Raw genomic sequence first — 22713 nt, forward strand, 5'->3', positions numbered from 1 at the left:
GAAGCAGAAGAGAGCCAGGCCAGACTGAGGGGACCAGCCTTTCCTGCTGCTTCCTTCCCGTGCTCTTGGCCAGCTGAGCAATCAGGTCACCTCTCTTTCCCGTGTCGCTTCTGGTCAATTGTTCTCCTCCCTCTGCCTCTCTCTCTTTCTCTCTCTCTCTTCTCTTTCTCTCCCTCCTCTCCTCCCAGTGCCACAGCCTGCAGCTGTTGCGGCTGATGTCATTTTTTGATAGGATTTTGTCTGTGCCTGCTTGTTGGTTTCTGCCTCTCTGCCTAAACAAATGCAAACATGGCGAGGGCTCATTTAAACAGGCGCACGCTGAGGATCTTTCATGTGGGACACACGGAGGGGGGAGGAGGAGTGATTGCAACCCTGCTCTCATGCAAACCCAAGATGATATGCAAACTCAGATTTGGAGTTCTTCCTGGAGTCATTATGAAAAGACGCTCCCATAACTACGCAGTAGCACAGGAGCACACCGGGGGGAACGCAGCCACTTTAAAAATAAGAGCTCTCCATTCATGCTAGCACGCTCCCAATGTTTATTCTTGACCTGCACTTGCCAAGACTCAGGAAGAGAACAGGAAGTACACAAACATGCCCTTTTGACCTCCTACTACCACCATTCAGAGTACAACTAGTTCTTCAAGCTAAATACCAGCGCATACTGTAAGCAGAGCTGAATCTATACCGAGATACATTTACAAAACAATATCAAGGCTTCATCCTGCGGGCGTCTCAGGAAAATCCACTGCGGAGTCTAATACAGCGCTTGCTTGGAGCTATGAAGAGAGACAGAGAGAGGGAGTTGTGATGATGCTAGCTGACAGTTAATTCCCAGCTTTGAGCGCAAGATTTACTCCAACATGGTCATGATGAAAACTCTCTTTTTACACGTGTTGCAGGAGAGTTTGCTGGAGACTCCGTGTCAGAGACAGATTAGATCACGTCTTGGCTTGTTCAAAGGCCAGGCATATTTACATTATTGGCTCAAATGGCATCCAAACGAGTGCATCAAACCCCCATCGAGGACAGAACAGGGCATGTCTGCAGATTTGGCACATTCTGGTCTCTATAAACAGAGATGAACATGATATCAGTGTTTTTTTTTCTTTCTCCCTGGTGGTAATGTATCCTAAAATGAGCAATCTCACAAGATTGAACAGATTCTAGAAACAGCAATCTGTTGACACTGAGAAAGAGATAAATAAAGTCTGCATGCGTGTGTAGCGACGAGACACAACTGTTGTCCCGACCTTGAAATAACTGCCACTTATGAAAAGCTGTTTTGGTATGAGAGACACCGATTATAGCCCATTTCTAGGCCAGCACATAATCAGTGTCCAAGTTCCGAATCAATGACCTACTTCCGAGCACATACACATATCCACTGCACATACGCTGCGAGGCAAACTCTCTTTTAACAGCTTAATGTGGAGAAATCAAATCGCGCCAACGCTTTGTTTTGATCTGACAATTTGTCCGAGCGTAGATGTTTAGAAACCCAAACGGGGGCAGCGTGATTTCATAATAGCAGGCGGAGCAGCGGAGGCCCTCCGCAGAGCTGCTTGTGTTATTTTGACACTGGCTGGCAGTGAGAGGGGCGCCGGGGTCATGAGCGTCAGTGCTTTACTAGTGAGAGTAGATCAGATCTGACCTGGATAAAGTGGAGAAACAGTCAGCACTGGCTTCCACAGCCTCCCGCGCTGTGAGGAAATGTGAGCGGCGGCTTGGTTGGTGAGGTCAGGACTGCACAGAGCGCAGCCCCAGCATGCCGGTTCTTAATGCAGGGTGGGCTATTTACAGAAACATCCCCCCCCCCCCCCCCCACCGCCGCCTCTCATGCTCCCCCCAACTTGCCTCTACAACCCCCTCGAGCGGATCCACCACCACACAGCTCCATGTACCGTGCAGTCATGCAGACAGATGGAGGGAGACCTTTTTTTCAGAGCATCCAGCTCCGTCCTCTATAAACGGGAAATACTTACTTCCCCCCCACACAGCCTTCTGACTTTATTTTTTAAATGAGATGTTATCTGACCCGTGGGTGCAAACATTCAAGATGAGACAGAGAAGACAGAGAGGCTAAATGTGCTGTCCGTACGTACACATGCTGCTGTCATGTGGAACCGCCACAGACAGGCTGCAGGCTGATGACAAAGACAGACCGGCAGACATGAATTAATGAATGGAGGACACCAGAGTACATGCGCTTTCATTTCCTGATGTGAGGCTTCCCCATTTTAAAGGGTCGCTTCCCTCACATTACAAAAAAAAAAAAAACGCACCTCCAGTGGCAGTGATGGAGGACAAAATCCACAGTCCTCTTTTCCTGCAAAAATAAATTCAGAAGTTAAGCCGAAGCTTATATGAAGCTTCTGAGTTAGGCAAATCAAGTGGGTATTATCTAAAGTTAGTCTTTTTTAGTTTAATATTCCCCCTTTGTGTTTCCTGGCTGAGCTGCTGCACAGGGACAGCAAAACAAAGGGAATTTCATACTAAAAAGACAGTGGCTTTGGAAGATATCCACTTGATTTATCTAACTCAGACTGCTGAAGCATCATATCAAGTCCAGCTGAAGTTAAAAGAACCCTCCATCCAATTTAGCGTTGCACTCTTATAATACTGTCAGACTCTGGGACACTTTGAAATAAAAAAGGATCAAAATCAATGCACTACAACTAGATGTATCATTTCTTATCCCATGTACAGTTCGTCCTTGTCAAAAACCTGGTGCCTACATTACCCACAATGCAACTTGACCGGTAAGGACAGAGATTCGGGTGTTAAATGCTTATAGTAAAGGCTAATTTATAGTTGTGTGTACGCAGAATCTATGTAAGGGGCCTACACACTACACTCTATTAGACCTGAAACACACATAAAACACGATTTAGTAGCGACAATATCAAATAAAAATACAAAATTCGGCTCCATCATAACTCACAAGGCTAACAGACAAAACACTTGTCTTTTGGTAAACACGCTTCCCTCACAAATACTTCATGCTAACGTTATTAGCATCAGTCTATGACATTTTACACTGCATAAATTAGCCTAGCAGCTAGCAGAGTTTTCCATATGAAGCTGGAACAACATTTAACAAAGATAACGTTTAAAAATTCAGTCTCATAACAACTCACAAGGTCCAGAGACAACACAGTAAGCTTACACTAGACAAGTTTTCTCCACATATGCTAACATAACAACATGCTAACATTATTACTAGCATCAGCCTATGACATTTTACATTCTATAAACTAGTCTAGCAGCTAGCGGAGTTCTCCTCTACCCACATGAAACTGGAACAACATTTAACAAAGATAACGTTTAAAAATTCAGCCTCATAACAACTCACAAGGTCCAGAGAAAACACAGTAAGCTTACACTAGACAAGTTTTCTCCACATATGCTAACGTAACAACACGCTAACATTATTACCATACGCCTATGACATTTAACATTGTATAAATTAGCCTAGCAGCTAGCAGAGTTTTCCTCTATATGAAGCTGGGAGCAACATTCAACAAAGATTGCGTTTCAAAATTCAGCCTCATTATAACTCACAAGGTCTAGAGACAAAACAGTTAGCTTACGCCAGACACGCTTTCCCCACATATGCTAACGTAACAACATGCTAACGTTATTGGCATAAGCCCATGATATTTCCCGTTGCATGAATTAGCCTAGCAGCTAGCAGACTTTTCCATTTTCATATGAAGCCAGGAGAAATCGCAAACAAGACTTAAAATGCTATTTTGTGAGGGATTTATCGTCTTCACAGTTTATTGTTTATTTTCTGTGAAATTAAAGTAAATAAAACTTTGTTTCCACTGAGGGAAATGCTTCTCAAGTTACAAAAATATACAGGAAGTCAGTGTTGCTGCCATGTCTAATTACATTTTTGGAAGGTCTCGTCAGGCTTAAGTGTATTACAGTAGTTCCCAACTGGTGGGTCGCGGGTCGATTCTGAATGGACCGCAAATGATTCACAAACATGTCAAGTGTGTAAGAAAGTGAAGTGAATTTCTGGCACAGAGCTTTTATTTTAAGGTGCTGTCTCCTGCGATAGAGTGAGTGACTAAAGGACAGCTACTTGACAGAGACCTCGACGACATGGCCAAATCAAGTATGACGCTGAATATATTAAACTGTGTGGACCTTGAACTACTGACTAAGGAGAAATCTGGACCCCATGGCTGTATGAGTTGGGCACCAGTGGTGTAGGGTACGCATCTACGCAGGGGCTAGAAATGTAGGTACGGCATTGATTTAATGCATAAGTATAAACCTTGCTTGATGTTGCCTCAAGCCACAGGTGAGAAGATATCTTTCTGTTGATTTTTTCAACTTTATTTTTCTAATGCTATGCACACGCGGGTGCATTTGAGGCAGATATCTCAAAACCTGAGGAAAAAAACTCAACAACCCGAGACTATCTGCATGTCTACCAGAGGTAAGTGGTAAAATATGTTGTGTGTAAACCACTCTCTTTAAAGGAATTTGTCTTTTTAATGTTTTTTGGGTCTTTCTTTCTCAGAAAGGTATAACAGACATTAGATGAATTCTGCGAGCTGCAAACATCCACATAATTGCAGGTATGTGGTATGTACCTTGGCCTGCTGAGCCATCAAAAAGAAGCCTCGGGCTGTTACATATTTTGACGCGCTCCTCCATCTCTGTGTGTGGCGTTTGAGCCTGCTGTTTCTCTGGGGAGCATTGATTCAGTACAATGACTTTTGTGGGGCGAAAAAAATCCCTTTCCACAACGGACAGCCTTGTCTCTTGCCATACTTGTTATCAGGTTTAGACAACACAGGAGCAGAATATGAACATCCTCCTTTTTCTCCTACAAGGTACATCAGGTGTTGTCACTGAATCAGGCTTAAAAAAAAAACCCCATTATACTGAAATGATATATAAACAAATCAATTTTTCATGTTCATGCATGGTTTCACAAAACTATTCCTCCAGCTCGAAGAGCAGGCACGAAATTAGTTTGGCTGAGTGCAAATTAGTGGAACCATTTGGGGAAAGCGATGATGTTTTTTTTATCAATGGAAAGGCAGTCAGAGTTAACGGTTCAACCGCGCTTTATCACTCAAGACTAAATGAATGGCTTCCTCTCTCTGAGCTGTGCAGGTCTCCAGCAAGGTTAAATGGGTGTATCCTGCTGACCCCATTCCCCACTTCTACCAACAACATGACCTGTTTCGGTTGTTGCGCTGCAGCGGAGCAGAGTGGACTGCTCCAGGAGCAAAAGTTCAAGCTGAGAGCAGAGGAAACAAGAGGCTGTTTTTTCCAAGTATTTGGTCCGGGACAAGCAAAGGATTAAAAAAATATTTGGAAATAACAAAAAGCAAACACAAGTAGAAAGAAATCATCTGGAAACAAGACAACGGCATTACGAGCCACTGTCCTGCCCAGGGCATTGTCGTCTGACAAAGACCTCAAAGCTGTTTCTGGTGGAAAAAGCAGAACAAATGGGGATTACAATATTTGAGGAAAAAGAGCCTTTCAGTTGACCTACATCCCCCACAGAGACTCCAAATTATAATCCCAGCATACATGCTCAGCTATTGAATTTTTAGATTCTGTATCAGCACCATGAAATTGTGTTAGATGGCAACTAAATGGGTAAAAAAGTAGATTAGTGGCAAGAGATACCGACAGCTCTTAACGCATCTGGAGGTTGAAATGTGAATTTGCAGCTCGAAATTTCAGCTTATTTAATTGTATTCCAACTTGACAGCCTCAGATCCAAACATTTGTGTTTACAGTTTGTGTATTACGGCCTCCGCAGACGACGACACGGAGCTAAAACACACACAAGAATCCACTTAAAGCTGTGAGCTTAAAAAAAGGCCTGAGACACATTAAATCATTCTTTACCATTTAGCAGCAGCCTCTAAGGTTTTGATTAGAGGATTCATTGAACCCTGCACTTTAACACTCCAAATCAATTAGATGAACCAGTACGCACGCACACACACACACACACACACACACACACACATTTCAACTGGTTAAATCGAATAATGATTTAATGCATGGCCATCCACTGGCAAAGTCCAGTGCAATAATCATACTCGCACACAAACAACATCCATTAATGGCTTTAGTGATGCTGGTGTAATTGCTAAAAAACCAAACATGCTTTTTAGTGAGCTAAATGCATAACGAGTGGGTTCCATGGGTGTAGCTGGAGCTGTACAGTTTATTTACTGTAAATACGTTTCTGGATCAGTGCGAGGAGATAAAAAAGGAGAAGTGCAAAACAAAGTCACACTTCCTTCTGTTTTTCTTTTCTATTCTCAGTCATGAGTAACCACAGTTTGAAGTCACATTCACACATTTATTCCACTTACAGCGACAACATATTTAACAAATCATTAATGAGTCTTATTTTGAAAATGCAGCAATTGATTCATGAATGTTTGTTTGTGACAAGAAGCATTGCAGGTTTGACCTTTTTCCTTTAATCCTTATTTTATCAAGAAAACACGGAAGCCCATTTCAGCCAGTGTGATGAAAAATGATCCTGTCAGTCATTACAAAGAGAAGATTTCTCAATATGATGAGTTAGTATCTCAAAATTATGAGAAATTTCTTTAAACAATGACTTAGTATCTAAGCATAATAAGATGATTTCTCAAAATATTACTAATGTTTACTATCTTTATACAAGAATTAATATCTCAAAGTAATGAGAAATGAGAAAGTCATTATTCTTGAGAAAGCTTCTCATTATTTTGAAAAAGTGTCTTATTATTTTGAGATACCTAGTCATTGCTTGTGGAAGTTTTTCATTCTTCTGAAAAAGTTTGTCATTATTCTGAAATACTGAGTAATTATAATGAGAAAGCTTCTTATTATTTTTGAAAAAGTGTCTTACTATTTTGAGATACTAAGTCAGTTTTTCTTTTCTCATTACATTACATCATATTCTCATAACAGTTTCTCATTCTTATGTCAAAGTTTTGTTATTCTGAAAAATTATCCTGAAATACTGGATCATTACAATGGGAAAGCTTTTCATTTTTTGTGAACGTTTTTCATTATTTTAAAAAAAGATACTCTTTATTTTGTGAAAGTTTCATCATTTTGAAAAAGTTTGTCATTAAAATACCAAGTCATTATAATTAGAAAGCTTCTCATTATTTTGTGAAAGTTTCTGATTATTCTGAAAAGTTATTTCATTATTTTGAAACACTAATTCATAATTTTCAGAGTTTTTCATTATTTTGTAAAGGTTTTTCATTATTTTTTGAACGTTTCTCATTAGTTTAGAAAAGGTTTCGCATTGTTTTGAGACACTAAGTCATTACTTAAAGAAAGTTTTTTTTTAAATTTTTTGAAACACTAATTCAGAATTTTTAGATTTTCTCATTATTTTTTGAAAGTTTCTCATTATTTTTTTTTTTTAAAAAAGTTTCTCATTGTTTTTAGACACTAGGTCAATATTTTTTAGAAACTTTTTCAAAAATAATGAGAAACTTAAAAAAATAATAATGAATTACTGTTTCAAAAAAACTGAAAAACTTTCTTAAAGTAATGAATGTTTTTCATTGTTTTTGAAAGTTTCTCATTATTTTAGAAAAACATTCTCACTATTTTGAGTAAGCTTGTTATTTTGACGAAGTCTAATTATTTTTGAAAAGTGTTCTCATTATTTTGAGATACTAAATCACTTTTTTCAGAAAGCTGTTTCTTATTTTGAAAAAGTCTGTTTTATTTTGAAAATTTTTCTCATTATTATGAGATACTAAGTCACTATTTCAAGAAAGCTGTTTGTTATAATGCCTTTCAAGAATCTTGTCCATCACGATGGCAGAAACAGGCCCCCATAGTAAAGCCTACATGAGATTAAACATCTCTTTATCAAGATTCCTTGGCAACGACAGGCAACAACAACAAAGAGTTACAGACTGACAGAAGCTGTATTATCATGTCTTCTTTTTTCAACATGTTTTATGTTTTAAAGAAACAGGTTTTACTCACTTCCCGTCAATCACTTGCCTTGCTCTACAAATAAAAATGATCATTACATATTGGACTACTTGTTTAAATAGACCCTCCTGCATGTGTGTGTGTGTGTGTGTGTGTGTGTGTGTGTGTGTGTGTGTGTGTGTGTGTGTATGTTTACGCAGCCTCAGGAAATACCAGGACAGACACGCTGACTCTCCAGCACTTTGGGCCCATGTGACTGGAGACACACAGGCCAGATTGTTTGTATGTTTGCTCGGGGTCGCGATAAGAACATTTGGTTAGAGAGAAATATCAAAGCACAACTCAACATCTGAATCTGACCTGCCACTGGAGGTGTGCGGCCCTGTTTGGCTGCTTATCTCTCATTAAACTTTTTTTTTATTGTTTTTTGGAGAGATCAGCCATCCTGCTAATTTGCATGATGACTCTTGCATTTGTGTCCTCGTAGCGATCCGGCGCAACTAGCCTCCATTGGCTTCCTGCTCTCATTACATTAGCATAATGCAGATGCAACCGGAGTCAGTAACCTTGCTGTTGCTAAGCACTATTTACAGCGAATACACACAAAGCTGGGAGAGCTGCAGCGCTTGACAGTTTTTCTTTAGTAACCTACTTTCTTGCTCCATACTTCTTCTATACCAACACATCAGTGCGTCTATTTATACACTGGGTGTATATTATTATTCAAAAAAATCTGAAAGAGAGACAGATTTACCCTATACATAAGAGTCAGTGCAACACAAGTGCATGTAAAGCTTTTGAAGGTACTACTTGAAATTGTATCTGCATGTCTGAATCATTAACACTGACTTAAGTTTCCAACCTCTTTTGACTTTTTGACCTTGTACTTAAACTCCTTTTCTCCACAGATTGAGAAAACAAGTGCGCCTGAAACTGATGGAAACTGTTTCTTTGCTGTATTTGATCATTAGAAAAATAATTTAAAGGATGCAAAGTGCTTAAGTTGTCTTCCGGGATCAAGAGGACACCAAGAGAAAAAAAAAAAAATAGCACCATTTCCCCATTTCCTAACTAGCACGAAACATTTCAGTCCATCCAAGTGTTTTCCTGTCTCGTAAAAGGTCAGTGGAAACCCGACGAAGGATCATTATAAAACTCAGCCTTTCCCTCGAGCCGTGGAAGCTAAACAGTGGTGGCAGAGATGTAAATATTGTGAGGAAAGGGTCTAATCTTTTACCTCTTCATTTCCTTGTATAATAAATATTTAAGCAAATCTCATTACCATAGGTTCATGCGTGTCAGTTTGAAACAAAATGTTCCAGACTGCACAGAACGAGCGACGAGGTGAGATGTGTAAGATTCTAGGTGATGAATTTGGAGAACAAAAAGGACAGGAAAAAAAAAAAAATCGGGATGCTGCCATAAAATGCTCGCATCCATCGTTCCCTTTGTGTTTGTACCTGGCACACAGAGAGCTGTCTGGCTGGACTTTTGTGCATTTTCTGCTTTGATAGTCTCACATTACCATTAATCTCTCACAAAGATGCCATTATAGATGTCATTAAATGTGGTGTCCAGCAAAACGTGCGAGCAGCCAGTCTGAATAATTAATTCCTCCTGTTCGTGCTGCGGGGACTCTTCTGATCACAGCTCAACCCGGTAACACGCTCTGTTATGATTGGCTAAAGCAAGGTCAGTATCTTAGGAGACCTCGCTCTAATATCCAGCAGCAATTAGTGGCTGCTGTGCGGATGTTGCACATGTTATTATGTGACAGGGGAGCGAGAGTGACCGCAGGTAGAGATTTTTGTTGTGTCTCTGAATGCTGTCGCCAAGCAGAAGAAAAGGTTTATTGAAGAGTACAAAGATGACTGGTTACTCAGTGGAGATCACGTGGCTCAACAGAAAACAGTTTCAAAGAGCACACAGTTCTATCTTATTGCTTACAAATATTGATATTACAAACCAAAGCCCCCTCATTCATTTCAATGAAACCACTGCATAGGATCAGACCTGCTTGGCTTATCCTTAAAGGTATAATTCAGATTATTAAGGTGGGGTTGTTGTCTTTACAATCTTATGGGACATGAACACCAGTCTTTCGGGTGAAAGTCCTGGTTTGTTGGACCCATCCACCACCCCTCCTGCCCGCGTCACTTGGTCTTTGGCCACCTTAACTTTTGTCCTTGTCCTGCTGCGTTTCCCCCTGACTCCGCCGGGCGCTGTTAGACTATAACGGCAACTGGCCACTTATGCCGACGTTAAAGGATGTTTTTTTTTGTTGATTTCTGACGCCACAAGCCCAAGCACTGGATTTCGACGACTTCTGAGTGAGACCAGGCTCTTTATTTTACCTTGTCGTCAGACGTTCTTTTCTGACACGGAGCTGAAGCTGCTGAACCTGTTTCTCTCTTCGAAACCACCAGACTCCATTGACAAAAGCAGTAATTTTACCTCACAGAACACAGGAGTTATTGGTCTACTGCTTCCTAAATCATTAGTTTGTCTGTGATATTGTGTGACGTTGGTGAATCCAAACTAACCTTTTCAAACACCAAAGTCACACAAGGACACCAACAAAGTAACCAATTGAGGCAGCGGTAGACCAACAACTCCTGTGTTCTGTGAAGTCAAATTACTGTTTTTGTCAATGGAGTTTGGTGGCTTTAAGAGAGAGCATAGATAAACATGGGGCTTAAAGGTAAAGCAGTGAAAATATCAAGAATATAGTGTACACTGATACTGATTTTTTTTTTGGTGGCTAAAATATGTTTTGCTGCTGCCGTCCAAAGCAGTACATTGCTTTGCTTCTGTGGTGATACTTATGCCTTCTTCTCCGAACTGGGGCCATGCTGACTGCCATCTACTATAGATAATACATTGACTACGGTGAAGTACCTCACACAACCCCACTTCAAGAAATCTGAACTCACCCTTGGAGCATAGGGTGTCACTAGACCCACTTTGAGAACCACTGCTGTACAGCAGTAACCCTGTCGATTGTTTTAGCATGTGTAAATGTATCATTAAAAGTGGACTGGCATGATTTTTGTTTCTTACAGCTTAACACAACTGGTAGTGTTCCCTGGGAAGCCAGTGGGGGATCATAAGCGAATCCTACAGGTCGAAGGGGGTAACTGTGTTGAGTGGGAGTCAAATGTGGGTGCATATCAGGTGAAATGAAGCTGCTACCAACTGACTAACAGTCCTCACCCTACCAAGACTGCAGTGTGAGAGTTTACAGCAACAAGAAAACACAGAGTGAGTATGGGAGGGAAACTGACCGTTCCCACTGGAATGAAAAAAAAGGGGGAACAATACAGAAAAATACACAGCAATAAGAAAAGACCACTGTCTCCATCAAAACACAGAGGCAACAAAGGAGTCAAACAGAAAGTTCCAGTAAAACGGCTGAGAGATGGACACTGAACAAGCCCAGCGTCGACTCCCTCATGAGTCAGTCCATTGTGAGGCACAAAACGCATGAGTCGAGTTCCCAGTGAATCAGAGCAGTCAGCTGCCATCCACCACCTCAAGGCACAGGGCCAGTCTAGCACAGGACTGCAGACATGTGACCAGTGCACAACCACCGTTACTGTACTGCGTCTTACCAGTCAGGACTGATAACAGAGACATTGACAGTGACCTCTCGGGTAGGTTAAAGGATGAATTTAAAAACACATTTGAACAAGTTTTACTCAGTTCAGATAATATACTGCCGTATGTAGCAGGTGTTTGTAAATCTATGGACGACTGCGACTTGTGATTTACAGTCTGCTGTCAGGAGGGCGCAGTGACATCAATACTGCAACGGGAGTTTGTCTGAGGCCTCGCTGAGGACACCAAAATATCCCTCCCCTCCTCCTCTGACAGCGATACACGTGCAGCTGTCTAAATATTGCTTCTCCCTTCTTCTGCTCTTCATCTTGCCATTCCTCTGCTCCTCTCTCTCGCCTTTTCTGTCCCTACGCGAGCTCGCAGCCGCTGGGCGGGATGAGTTTAGGAGGGACAACTGTTCCGCCGGCACAACTGGGGATGGCCGCATTTGGTGCTCCGTTGTCATGTCAACAGTGCGGGGCAGAGGGGCCGAGGGCTGGGAATAACTCACCTTCTGCCGTCTGGCTCTGAGCTATAACCAGCCGCACACCTGTGGTACCAATTATCTTGCAGCTAACCACAATTAGATTATTCCAAATGTAAGTAATATTTTCTACGAGGCACTGCGACGGGCAGGGCCCTTTTTTTCCACTAAATCACTGTATGCAATTAGGCTTTTAATACAATTTATATAAGAAGCCAGACCAAAGCTAATCTCATAAAAAGGACAAACAGAGCCATTAAAAGTCCTCTGCTCTTTACTTCATTACTGGCTCAGCTTGCTCTCCTTACGCAAAGAGTCCCCAGGTGCATGAATGTTTCATGGCCACCCTGCTGCCTGCTTCCCTCCGCTCAGATTCAGCCTTTCTCCCTCCCTCCCCAAGGAAGCTCCAACTCCGCTGTCAATTGCACTCACTTACACTCTGCTACTGTCATCATCAGCCATTAGTGGGGGTGGGGGTGGGGGGGGGGGAGGCGGCACATAAGACAGCTGTTTTGCCTTGATGACTCAATCATCCCCTTCAGTGGGATTAGCATCAGTATCATCATCCTCATCATCGCCTTTGATCCCAAAAATTACCAAACAAGTCTCAAATTGATGACTATCAGCCTGTCTGCCACGAATTCCTGAGCTTTCAGAAAGATCCGACTTCATTGTGTGACACTCAATCACGCTACACAGCCTGAAGAGATAAATATCTGCCATATTTTATATCAAAGCCTCCAAAATTAATTTCACCGTTTTTTAAGGTCACAAAGTGTTGTATATCATATCTGTAAATACTAGAACATGTTTTTTTTTATTCTTAGTGGATGAATATCTAAGGGCTGTGGATCAGTTTCAGATCCTTACTGAAGTAAATATAATTATATAAGTTATTTGTAAATGAATTTGTGAGTATGTAGCTGGTAGAGGTGGAGTGAGGTTTAAAGGAATATAAGACATTTTGGGAGATGCACTTTCTTCCTAAGAGTTAGACGAGAAGATTGAGACTACTTTCATATTCTCATATTGTCATTTAATACATTGTCATTAGAAAAGTATTGATTATAGTCACTTTAAAGGAGCAGTGTGTAGGATTTAGTGGCATTAAATGGTGAGGACAGCAGATTGCAACCAGCTGAAATTTCTCCAGTGTACCAAGCATGGGCTCCCGGTTAGAATTCCTTCAGTGTTAATCATTCAAAAGGTTTTTACCACGAGCCGAATTATCCACAAAGGTCTCTTCCTCACCGAAACAACCAGACCAGGTGATGAAAACTGGTAAAAATGCTGAATAAAGCAGTCTAACGTCATTAATTGGTGTGTCCTACACTGTTCAGTTCATTGCAGATGGGCCACTAGCCCAGCATCTGCTAATGTGTGCTCACCTTTTTTCTCTGATAACTTAATATCCAAACGTTCAGGGGGTTGTTACTCGGAGCCAAATTATCCACAAAGGTCTCTTCCTCTCCGAAACAAACAGACCAGGTGATTAAACCCTGCAAAAATGCTGAATAAAGCAGTCTACCATTACAAATCTGTGTTTCTCCTAAGCTGTTCAGTTCACTGCAGATGGGCCACTAGCCCAGGATCTGCTGATGTGTGCTCACCTTTTTTCTCTGATAACTTAAGATCCAAATGTTCAGGAGGTTTTTACCGGGAGCCAAATTATCCACAAAGGTCTCTTCCTCTCCAAAACAAACAGATCCAATTATTTAAACAGCTAAAAACACGGAACAAAGCAGTTTCACATTAAAAAACAGTGTTTTTCCAAAGCTGTTTGGCTTGTTGCAGAGGGGCTTTTAACTGTGGTGGCCAATGCGAAAATGCAAATGGACCCATCTAGAGCCAGAGTTTGGTTTTTCCATTCGTTTTCTCTGGTAACTTAAGATCCAGATATTCAGGAGGTTTTGATCAGGATGCGAATTATCCGCAGAGGCAGAGCCAGTGTTTGGATTGTCCGTTCTGGGCTACTGTAGAAACATGGTGGTGCAACATGGCAGATTCTGAGGACAAGGACCAGCTCCCTATGTAGATATACACAGCTCATTCTAAGGTGACGAAAACACAACCATTGTTATTTTCAGGTGATTATACACTAAAGAAAACATACTTAGTATACTATACACCAATTCTGACAATTTAACCCTCTAAATCCTAAACACTGGACCTTTAACTACGTCATATACTGCTCAATAGTTCTGTTAAAAGGCTGACAAGGTTTGAACTTAAACAAGAATCTAAGCTTAAACTGTTTTCGTCCTCCTGCTGTAAATAAATGTTTAAAGTGGGCCAGTTGAATGGCAGTCGGATCAGCTGATGGACTAATTCAGGGCCCTGCAGCTCTGCCACTATCATCATTTCATTAACTTTTACGCAGACATATTACAAATAGAACATTTAGCCGCAGCTGAGTGGAGTCAAGTCAAGCTTGTTGGGTCTTGGTTATATTCTACAACAAGAGTGTAGCAGAGCTAATGAGACCACAGTAACTGCTCTCACTGACAGAGAGAAATAATATGGTAGCATCAGGCTGGGAAAAAAAGGCTTGTTAATGTGGTCGTATTTCAGGAAGCAGCATTGAGGTAGACCATTCACAAGCCAACAGCATCTCAATGCCAAGTGTTCTTTAAACAATTTACACCATGCCATTAATTAATATGTTGGCTTATGAAGCATGGCATATTCAGGCTATTCATCACGAGCAGGAAATTGACAAGTTATCCGTGGACGGCATGTCAAAGGGATATCGGCTTTAATTTTGCATCAAAAGGAAACGAGCGCTACACCGTTTGTTAAATACTCTTCTTTACAGTGTCTTTGTCTGACTGGAGCCAGGCTGGTGGCGGATACAAAGACACATGAGATGTAAAGGAGGCTCAGAGATTCAACAGGGTCACAAAGCAGTGGGGAAGTTCATCTCGGAGCCAAGTGTTGCTTAATGGCTTCCTCCTGCTGCACATCAACTCAGACCATCAGAGCAGGCTGCCGAGAACATCTGTCCCGAGTACACAGACACTTTGTACCACCGCAGTCACCCTGTCAATCAAACACGTTCTGGCATGTCACTGACTATCACCAGCGGTTGCGATTGCCTCTGAAGGCCCGCGCCCACGCTGGTTCGAGGTGCACGTACGAGCACAAGCGTGTCGGTCTACGCTTGTGTGTGACTACGGGAAAGAGGGGGTGACGCCACAGCTATTTTTAGTTCAGTACACTGAGTTCTGCCTCTGTGTTATGCTGCTCTGTTCCTAGGACAGGCGGCCGGGTCATCAGCAGCAGCAGCAGAGCACCGGGAGAGCTCCGGCTCTGCTCTCTGACCCCGGCCCTCCAGCTCTTACATCAGTGGGAGAGACTTACAAGATTCCTGGGCGGCAGTTAGGGGAGGCTATCTGCAAAAAAAGAGGCGCTTTCTTGATGGATGCCATGTTCGTCCACCTCCTTCTCTCTCCGGTGACTAATGGGCTAATAATTCAGCTGTCACCCTGGCACGTTATCTCGCATTCTCTCATGGGAAGGATACCACCCCAGAACATCTCCGCCACAATCTCAGCCCTGTAAAAAGATACGCCTCAGATTCCCAGAGTTGCTTTTCAACTAAAGGTATTGTGAGGAGGTTGGAAATTCCACATGAACGTTAAGTACTGACGAAAACCCAGACAGATATGATAATCAATGGATCTCAAAGAGGTTGTGAAAAAGCAACCTGGCTCGAGTGCTATCTTGTCATGGCTGGTTACTCAGCCAGTCGCGTACAGGAAAATCATCCTTCCTTTCATCTGCTACACATCAATGATGAACCACTGAGTTAATAGTCGGCTGCACCATCTTGTTCAGGGCGACACAAAAGCTTCAAGGTCAAAACCCATAGATAATTGTTCTCTGTTAACACGCCATCAATATAAGTTGTTTGAATCATTCCACAGGGTATTTACTGTGATAGAGTGGTTTGTATTTACTTTTTATTGCGGCCACTTTTACACAACTTGTGTAATTATTAGAGTAAAGTGGGTTCCTGCATTTCTCAGAATGCTTTTAGACACTTAAATACAACATCTACAGGAATATTGTGCACTAGAATGCAAGGACGTGCTAACCTTTCTAACGGTTGATTATCTAGTTTTCAGGCTACACCCACACTGATACTATTCCATTTTAAAACACATATTGTTATGTTTACACCTACTGTCCACAGTACTCCAGTGTTTTAGAATCCCTGTGACAGAAACCTTTAAAATTGCTGCTTACCCCCTTTTAAGTGGGATTTATAGTTGTGTGGCAGACTCTACGCCGTAGCCTGCGCATGTCGCCAGTGCCGTTGTGAGCTTTTATACTTGTGCAGCGGTGTCTGTGTCACTCTGCAGTTACACCTCCAAAACACTAGTGAGCAGCAGAGGGTTCTGTGGAGTGCTGTAAAGTTTACTTGATTTAAAACACACATTAAACACACATTAAACATGGCTTAATAGAGACAGTTTCAAACACAAGTACACAAATCAGCTTCACTATAACTCGCAGCATTCACAGACAAACACTTGTCTTTATCTGGACACATTTTCCCCACAAATACAACTTGCTAACATTATTAGCACAAGCCTATGGCATTTTACATTGTCTAAATTAGCCTAGCAGCTAGCGAACTTTTCCTCCTCTCATAGGAAACCAGGGACAACGGCAACATTTAACAAAGGTAACGTTACAAAATTCATCTCCATTACAACTCGCAAAATTCACTTACAAACTGTCTTATACTAAACATGTTTTCCAAACAAATATAACATGCTAATGTTTTTAGCACAAGCTTAAGGCATTTTACATTGTATAAATTAGCCTAGCAGCTAGCGAACTTTTCCTCTTCTCATAGGAAACCAGGGACAACATCAACATTTAAAAAAGGCAACGTTACAAAATTCGGCTCCATTACAGCTCACAAGGCTCCCCATCCTCTGGGGATGGATAATGCTATTGGTGTTATATCAAAATGTGTTCCCTTGACGAATAGTGTGTCCATCCTGTTAATGTAGCGCACCCTTGGTGGTTAGGTTTAGGGCTTAAGGTTTTGTTCAGGTTATAACTATGTAACTAAGCAACCAACTGCAAAGTAGACAATGTGCTTCCTGTTCATGGCGGCACATGCATTTCCAGTGTATGTGAATTGACACGTGATATACTTTTTCAGGTGTGTTAGTATGGACGGAGATTACTTTTGAAATGGTGCTAAAACGCTTGTGTATGGAGATCATTTTCAGTTTAAAATGCCATTATAAAATGAGAATGTATTTATGTAGATGACCTCTAATTGCAATTAAAAAGCCCAAGACCACATTAACACGGTGTGGAGTGCATTGCTGTAAGACATTCTTCAAGGAAGGCCCTAGTTTATATATAACTTCTGACTTATGTGACTGTGACAGCAATATTAACATGGATAGATGGTTTGAATCATACTTTGGTGAAACCTGTTTTAAGTAGAATCAGATTTTTACATATGAAAAAGTCATGGTGCCCTAGAAGACTATCATTACAAAGATTACAGATCTATTTCTTCCTTTCCAGGCGCTTTGATCTTTCACTAACTTTGGGGAATCTGTTGTTTATCGCCCTAAAGTTACAGATAGCCTGTCTGTTTTTTAAGCAGTAAATACTCAACAAATGTTGTCTTGTCTCTTCTGTTTGCACGACAAGCTCAAAGTAGTTCCTCATAACTTTTTGTTCTAATGGCAACTCATGCACCGTGGAGCTCACAAAACGGATCCTTCAACCTTTTTTACAACAGCTTATTCCAACAAATGTCACATTTCGAGTGTGAAACTTAAAGCACCTGCTTCAGGAAACATCTATGTATAGACACTACAACAGCCCCATCACAGTTATCAGTTTAACAGCTTGTCATTTAGACCTCTGGGTGTTCGGGCTTAATGTTAAACTCTCACCGCTCTGCCATGTGCTTGTTTAATAAAGTACTTCCACTTGACTCAACACTGGTCAGTGGAACAAGGGAGTTGTGATTACGCCGGGGTGTGAAGCCACCGCAAAGCATTCATTTAGCCGAGGTCTATTTTATCAAAATGCCTCCCTGTTATTATATTCAACAGAAATCTCTTCAGCACAAGAGTTCACTACAGCGAGTGATAATAATCCGTCTAATAGGCTTGAATGTTTTGAAACCTGAAGTTAAGTGGCAGGCTCTGCTCTCTTTGTTTGCCTGTGCAGGGGAGGTGGACATGTGTGCAGAGGCAGGGGCTCGGAGGCCAGGCCCTCTATCCTTCCTGTTCAGTTACCAGAGGCCTCACACTTATCAGTTCCAGATCTCACAAGAACAGAGAGAAAGAGAGACCACTAACAGGAAGGGGATTTTTTTCCACTCCTTTTTTTTTCCTTTAGCGAGGTTAACAGAATGTCTGCACCCCTTACATTTCACAGAGGAAAGCAATTATTCATTACACTGGCGCAACAGACAGAAAGACCAACCTGGCAACCTTCAGACAGCAACGAACTGAAATGTTGGTGCCACAACTAGTTAGGGCTAGATTAGCTGATTGTTGCAAACAATTTCAACAGTCGTTAAAGTCATTTAAAGCCTTTCATTATGATCATTGCTTCACATATTTGTCCTGGCATTTTATCAACAGAAATAACAGAGACTAACAAATGAAGACAAATAATCATTAGTCACAGCCGTACACATATTTCATTTCTGGAGACTAGAGCTGACTAACTTATTTTCATTATAGACTAATCTGCCTATTATTTTCTCAATTAATGGATTAAACGTTTTGTCAATACAATGTCAGATACGCATAGTCCTTGTCTTCAGATGGTGGGTTTTATAAATCCAACAGTCCAAACATCCAAAGCTTATTATCATGTGTGACAAGATAAATCATTAAAGTCTCACATTTAAGCAGAGGTGGGACTCAGGGTGCTTTCAGACCTAGAGTTGTCTTGCTTTGGTCTGAATCAGGGACTCATTTTGTCACTAAGTTGCATAATTTCTTAGAGTTGGTTTGTGTTCTCACGGCAGCATTTACAGACAAGATAAAATGCTTTGCACAAGAAAGCTGCTCTTGATTGGTCAGAATTTCCATGTGGGAAAAATCCAGGAAGTAAACAAAACGTTGAAGAAGAGTACACTTGCAAGATAAATGTGACACTTTCTAATGTCACAATGGAGGGACAACTACGCAGGTTGATTTTAGCGCTGCTCATTGTGGACTATATTGCTGTCATTGTTCATTTTAGTAAAACCATACAGTTTGAAAACGAGGTGCGGCGAAAACAATGTTTTGATGCATTGGATGTGCTGAATGTGCATATTAAGGCAGTACAGGAGGAGGTGCACATTAATAATTCTCCAGGACTGTAACATGCTCATGTTTAACACAAACAATGTGTCATGTGACTGCAGTTGGTTCGGATCACAAACGAACCGCACCAGAGTTTGTTTGTAACCAGACCGAGACCACCTCTTCAAGAAGCATTAATGTTAGTTGATTAAAGAAACAAAAGGAAACAAACTCATCTGTTGCACACTTTTTAAATAACATACGTTTGAATCTTTGTTTTTGGGAGGGTATCAAGTGTTTTAAAAGAAAAGACGAGTTACAAGTCTTTTTCGATTTCCTCAAGTTAAGTCTAAAGTCCCTCCAGTGTGGATTTTCCAGGTCCCCCCGTGCCAGTGTGGGTTTTCTCAGGCTACTCCAGCTTCCTCCCACAGTCCAAAGACATGCAGGTTAACTGGTGACTCTAAATTGTCCGTAGGTGTGAATGTGAGTGTGAATGGTTGTCTGTCTCTATGTGTTAGCCCTGTGATAGTCTGGTGACCTGTCCAGGGTGTACCCTGCCTCTCGCTTAATGTCAGCTGGAATAGGCTCCAGCACAGCCACGAGACCCCTAACAGGATAAGCAGTTAGGGAGAATGAATGACTAAATGACAGTTTAAAGTCATTGAATTTGTGGGGCGTCGGTGGCTTAGTGGTAGAGCAGGTGCCCCATATACAAGACTGTTGCCGCAGCGGCCCGGGTTCGAGTCCAGCCTGTGGCCCTTTGCTGCATGTCATCCCCCTCTCTCTCCTCCTTTCACACTTGGCTGTCCTATCCATTAAAGGCAAAAATACCCCAAAAAAAACATATTTTAAAAAAAAGTCGTTGAATTTGTAACTCAAGTCTGTCTCAGGTCAAATTGTGTGACTCGAGTCCACACCTCTGCATTTAAGAAGCATGAAACCAGCAAATATTTGACGTTTCTGCTTAAAAAAAACCCTAAAACGATTATTTGATTAACAAAATAGTTGCCAATTGACTTATCCACTAATAGTTGCCGCTGTACTAGAAATCATTTTTGGCTATCACCCTTAGAGCTCACACTTCTCTACTTGATACTGCTGCTATTTCTCTTCCACTGCAGCCTCTCCATCAATCCACAGCTACATTTCCCCTCCGCAAAGGCAACCTCACATCGACAGCGAGAGGGGAAAATCTGTCATTGAGAGTGAGGGAGAGAAGAGTACTGACTGTGAAGCACTCGTGTCATGTCCCTGTTTGTGTCGTATCCCTCCCTCGTTCCACTTGCTCTCACTGTCTACCTCGCCTGACATTTCCACAATAATCACTTTGGTTTATCCCACTCAGCTGTGTGGCGGGCAGATGTTTGTCAGGGCACCATATTTCTCAGCATTCACACTGCTCTAATCAAGATTAACCACTCTTATCTATTTAGTGTGTGTGTGTGTGTGTGTGTGTGTGCTGGATGTCCCAATTCCTAATCCATGAAGCCATAGCTGTATTGTATAATACAGTGGACGAACCAATTACATTCCCTTTCCACCACATAATTCTCTCTTTCAGTGGAACGTACACTGAGCCACACATTGCATAAGGATGAACTGGTGGCGCTGGTGAGCAGGATAGCCATGACCTTATGTGTGTGTGTGTGTGTGTGTGTGTGTGTGTGTGTGTGTTTGTGTGTACACATTCGTCATACTGCATATGGACTTAGATGCAGCCAAAAAAAAAACCTATAAACACACGCAACATCACAGCACTTTGTTACTCAGAGTCCCCCCAGGAGGTCCTAATGAAATCAACATGCTGTGCGAGGGTAAGCCGACGCTGGCCACACACAAACTGTTGCCATCAAATGTTTACCAAAGACACCCAAGCACAGTGGAGGACAGAGCATGTCCGAGCAAACAAAGTTGTAGACTTTAAATCAACTGTAGTGACAGGGGAGGTGGATATCTGTTTTCAGTAACAAGCTTGGTTTAATTCCAGGGAAGGCAACATCACTGGTAATTAAGACAGTCGTTATAGAGCTGCTAAGTAGCAGAGGGGCACAATGCATGAATTAGTGCTCTCATATTATTTAATTCTTTCACAGAAATTTGTAATTCTTGCTCTCAAATTCACACATCATAAAGATAAGTAAGACTGTTGTCACCAGCTCTTTCTCATGAAACAGGCTGTTCTAGAGATGGCTAACACTTTAGCCTCAATCAGATGGGAAATATTAAACTATGGTACCACAAGCTTAAAGTTATCGTAATTTGAGTAAAATTATTGTGAACAAATGGACATAAATGTGTAATTTTACAAAACACGTATTCAAAAGACTTTGTGACACGTCTACAAATCCCATGATGTTTATTTAAAGCAAGCTGACATGGCTATGATGTGTGGAAGAGGGTATGAGTCCATAAGTCCATCCGTCTAGAAGTTTTTGTAATAGCCTCCTATTACATAAGACAGCTCAACTGGAGGCCTGTCCATATATAAACAGTTAAGGCCATAAGATAAGCTAATTAAATAAATATCTGAACTTATTGGAGCATTCGAAACAACTCAATTGGAACATCATACCTTAGCGAGAAAGTCCAAGCTCCAGAGCGACAACCATGCTCACAAACGTTCATCATAGCCTACACCAAGCATGATTAGCTAGAAAGAAGTGTTTGAAAAGAAGTGCGTAAACACAGACGTAACGTCCGTGTTTTGCTATCTCAATCATGTTGAAAGGATTAAAGTGAGACAACGCAGATCAAAACCAACTACTAATTGCAAGTGCCACAAAATGGTCAATTATTGTACATTATGGCACTTCTTGGAATCACTGATTGTACATCGTGCGGCAACATTTTTGTATAAATACAATAATTCGTACATTTGTAAATCGTACATCTGGCAAATTTGGCCACAGTCGCTTTCCGAGATTCTTCTTATTTCCACTCTATTGTGCCGTTCACTCCACCTGGGCATATTGTTTTCAGGACAATTCATCAAAAAAGAGTTATCGATGCACTCTCAGCTAGCTTGCTAACAACCAGCAATCAAGCTACTTAGCTTGGTCGCTAATGAAACAACAAGGTTATTCCCCACAGCCTGTCTCATAACTGTCTTCAAATCATCCTCCTTTTATAAATAGGTTTACACATCATCAGAGGAGGGGTAAATAAAGTGGGTACAACACAGCTACATGTTTATGAAGAAGGCTTGGACACCCTCTTTGACCCCATGAGAGCTACGGGGTATTACATATGCACAGTGTAACTGGTGCTATAATGTTGGATGGTTACAGCAAACGGTGCAAGACATAAAGGGATTTTTGGGCGTACGTTTTTTAGCCTCTTTGAGTGCACTTGGCTAGACAGAACCTTTCGGTACCCTCGAATGGACGGCGGCTGATA

General features: G+C 41.5%; 1 protein-coding gene across 2 annotated transcripts in view; it reads right to left on the minus strand.

Moving 5' to 3' along the window:
* The window catches only part of LOC117247084 (zinc finger MIZ domain-containing protein 1-like), a 163184-nt gene that overhangs the window by 95660 nt on the left and 44811 nt on the right, over positions 1-22713 (minus strand). The window lies entirely within an intron of this gene.

Source organism: Epinephelus lanceolatus, chromosome 21 (assembly GCF_041903045.1).
Source record: "Epinephelus lanceolatus isolate andai-2023 chromosome 21, ASM4190304v1, whole genome shotgun sequence".
Classification (NCBI taxonomy): Eukaryota; Metazoa; Chordata; class Actinopteri; order Perciformes; family Serranidae; genus Epinephelus; species Epinephelus lanceolatus.